The following is a 4379-nucleotide window of genomic DNA, read 5'->3' as shown; positions in this document are numbered from 1 at the left end:
CGTATCAGAACCTAAAACAATAAACCAAGTTGGGGGCTTTAACCTGTCACTTTAAAGTCCTCTAACTCTACACCCATTAATGAATATTTCCTTATTTATTTGCACTCAATCATATGAACTACATTCTCATTCGTACAACGTCATGTCATTCTTTCCAATTGTTGATAGAGAAAATACCAGCCCGGTCCTTACATGTTCTCACAACAAATTTTAACATCTAGATTTGTCAAATCAAGAAGTAAATGAAGTGCATGGATTTAAATCATCACAACTTCTTCCAACATTAATGATCAATACTCTCCATAACTTCCATCCAAAATTTAATTACTTATCATTTTAGGAGGAAAGATAAAGAAAACTACTCAGAATCCATGGAGAAAACAAAACCACACTTTAGTTTGAAAGAAGAAATCATTGTTAAACCAACAACAAGTCTTGATTAAAACCAAAAAAAGTCTAAAAAAAAATATTACAACTTATCTCAAGTCCTCCACCAAATTTTTGAAATTCTTTTGAATCACTTCTCTTTTACAATCACTCAAAATAAAATAACAAAAAGGATAAAGTAAATAAAAAGTTGTTCCTGAAAATCTCTCCAAACTAACTCCCCAGAAAAGAACTTTCAAAACTTGCCAATATTTTCAAGACTCTTTTCTAAGTCCTCTCTTCTTTCTTTTATAGTTTTTTAAGAGGTGCCTTAGGATCTATACAAAATGTATCTTGATCGATGTATTTGCTCAAGAGACGCATCCTTTCATGATAATTTTCATCCATGGTGGTTACAACCACCTATTAAGCCAAAGTGTGCCTCAAAAAGCTCTTTGAAATTTGTGAAAAACGATTTCACTCGTCTAGTAACTCCCACTGGTGCTTAAGCACAGGGTCTCGGCGCTTAGGCGCGACCTTCTCTATTTAACTGGCGCTTAGGCGCCAAAACTCTTTTGCATAATTTTTCACATTTTTGCTCCAAATTTGATCCTTTTTCACTCCCTTAAGCATTTTTTCCATTTTTACTTGTATCCGCAAGAATAACACAAAAATACCTTTCATTAAAGCTCAATATCTCTAAAATAGGTATAAAAATGTGTCTAAAAACACTATATTTTTTATGTGTATCAAAATCTCCCAAACTTAAAATGTTACTTTTCCTCAAGTGACACTTCAATCTTGAAAATCCAAATATGTATGATATGTATATGAGTTTCTTTAGGAGTTACTAAAATTTATATTTAGAAATATAGTAGTCCAATTTAGAAAAAAAAATTAGTAAATGAGACCAATTTCAAGTTTGAAAATATTTAATGTTAAGAACTATGAAAATATGAGTTTCTATCTAATTCAGAAATATTGTAAGTTCTCTAAATTTAAATTTTAGTTTCCTTATTTTATCCACTTAAAATTTTTTATTAAAAATAATTTTACTTACTATATTATATTTATAAGGTTAAGATTTTATGAAGTCTTATACTTTAAAAAGATCAAATGAAAACCAATTTTTGATTAGACACTAATCCTCAAGCTTCTCCTCCCTAAAATTTCTTTTCTTCTTTTTTTTCTTTTTCTTTTTCTTTTTCTTTTTCAGGCAAGGATTAATATATCTGGATATGCCTTTAATGATTTTAAATTTCACTTCTCCTTTCCTAAAGTAAAGTCTTGATTTAAAACTTTTACTTATAGATATAATAATAGTATTAAAAATTAATTTTAATAAATGAAATTTTAGTATTAAAAATAAAGTATTAAAAATAAAAGTCTAAATTATCTAAATTTTTCAAAAATATAATTTTTCTTACTAAAGATAGTCACTTCTACTAATCATTTTCTACACTAAAAATTTTTAACTTAAAGTTTTTCTTATTTACTTAAAATTTTAACTAAATTTTCTTACTCATTTCTAAAATCAAATTTTACTTCCCTAATATAACTTCATATGTATAATCAATTTTTCTTTTAAAATTCAAATTCATTTGTAGTACATTTGAGAACAAATAAAAATCCAAATTTGAAGATGTTTTTCATCCCCCCACCAAACTTACATTTTTAACAGATTAAACAATTTAGCATTAGATATATATAAGCAGGAATAAAAATTTAAAAATAAGGAATGAAAATTTAAAAATAACATGCTAACAGGAATTTTAACATCCTAATTATACAAGTATAAAACTATAGACAAGAGAAAAATTAATTTTTCTTATCAAATTTTCTTTTCTAATATTGTATTTTAGTTTAACATGTAGACATTCAAATAGACTTCTAAACAGTGGGTATAAAAGCAAACAACACACTGACATGATAAAAGAAAAATGTAGGGCAGCAGTTTCTGAATTTCAAGTTTAAGATCTAGCTAGCAAGATTTTCTACTTTATAACAGATATGAAATTAAGTTAAGTTCTAAACTAACTAAATCACAGTACTAAACACAAAACAATAGCTATTACCCTAAAATTTAAAAATAAAATATTGACTACCATAAATATCATAATAATAAAACATAAAATCCAAAACACAACATAGTCCAAAAAAACACATAGATGCAAATGTAGCAAGCTCGAACCACATATTTGACTACCATAAATATCATAATAATAAAACATAAACATCTATATAGATGCAAATGTAGCAAGCTCAAACCACATAGTTCACATCATATTACAATCATAAAATGAATCTCTCAGCTCTACTCTTCATCCTTAGAATCACAGGTGTACCATTTTTTTGCAGGCACATAATCAGGATATCAGGGATATGGAGGAAATTGCACTCCTGGTTCACCTCTAATCAGGCTCTCCAAAGATGAGTGGAATTTCTCTTCATAATCACACTCCCTTCAATTATAACTATTAGTATGATCTGTAAAACGCTCTAAATTTTGTACCTTATCAGCGGTAAAATTGATATTGTCCATCATGTTTTGCAATAACTCATCCTGAGTCTTGGTATCACTTCTAGATGTAGAAGCACGTGAAGTAGATGGTCGAGATGAAGATGCAGTAGAGGTAGATGCAGTAGTCATCTCTAATCCATAACTTCTGGAAAGTCCTCCTCTCCAACCAAAAATCAAATGCTTAGAATAAGTCTTCACATTCACCTTTGTAATGGGCTTTTGAGGTAACATAGCTTCCTCCCAACTATCATACTTCACTCCAGCCTACTCGCATAATGAAAATATAAAGGAAACAAATCCCATATCTGCAGTAGTAACTGTAGCAACATCAGCTAAACTGATGATAGTGTGATAGATCAAAGCCCCTATGTTGATGGGCTTTCCCTCCAATTGAATACAATAATTCAACGTTGCTCTCTCTGGTCACTTCACTGAGATGATTGGTCAGAAGCAGACGAGTAGAAATGAAGTAGTGACAGGCCTTTGAAGGTGCACATAACTTTGTTGTTGGAAAATTTACTCTCCTCTTATTGGTAATCTTCCAAAGTCCTCTCCCAATAGTCAAATATGAAATAATCTCGTAATCTCGTCAGACATAGGAAAAGAAATGGGGCCCAAAGAAAATAAAAGGGAAGTTTATATAAATAGGACCTAATTTCTATGTAATGGTAAAATAAGTTGATTACCTTTGATGTAAGAGATACCAACTTCCCTCTAACCATAACTTGATCGTCCTCAGCCCTGAGCCCCAGCTTATGGGAGATTTGCATAAAACTCCCTTACAACAGAAATCACCGCGACAGCTGAGAAACAACGAAACAACGGAACTGTTCCCACCGTCGGCGGATTATCAGGTCTTCTACCTCTCCACATGGACTCTTGAAACATCGCTCCTGAATCAATTTTCGTGAATATAGAGCGTCACTATATCGATCCAAATTTACTCAACTGACAAATTTACTCGAATCAAATGGGCTCTTTCCTCTAATCCTTTTCATTATTTGTGTCATTCTACAAATTTGATAAATTCCAAAAACAACATTAAAAATCCAGTTTAAATCACTAAACTAAACTTTGAAAGCACTAACTAAACTTCTAACTAAACTTCCCAAGCAATTTCCATAGATTTTTCTTCACTTTTCACCATGAATAGTAAATTTTCGAAATCTTCCAAATGTGCTTAAAATATATGGTGAAAATCAAAATTTTCTGCATAGAAGTAAAGCTCTTACCTGAAGGAACTTGGATCTAGCAAATCTCACTTGATTCCACCAATAAATCTTCAAATTCCACTTGCCCTAGCCCTCAAAATTGTGACTTTCTGGCCATCAAAATCGTGAACTTCAGTTGGGGAAGATGATAGGAGGTGTTAAAAATGGTATTTTTAGACTTAAAATTCACTTTTAACCGTTCGCTAACTATTTTCGTGAACCGGTGCCTAAGCGCCACTAACCGCTTAAGCGCGGGGAAGTGGCGCTTAGGCGCCCGGCTC

This window comes from Phalaenopsis equestris, unplaced genomic scaffold (assembly GCF_001263595.1).
Source record: "Phalaenopsis equestris unplaced genomic scaffold, ASM126359v1 Scaffold000596, whole genome shotgun sequence".
NCBI classification, from domain to species: domain Eukaryota; kingdom Viridiplantae; phylum Streptophyta; class Magnoliopsida; order Asparagales; family Orchidaceae; genus Phalaenopsis; species Phalaenopsis equestris.
The sequence above is the reverse complement of the archived record's forward strand: the minus strand, read 5'-3'. Positions refer to the sequence as shown.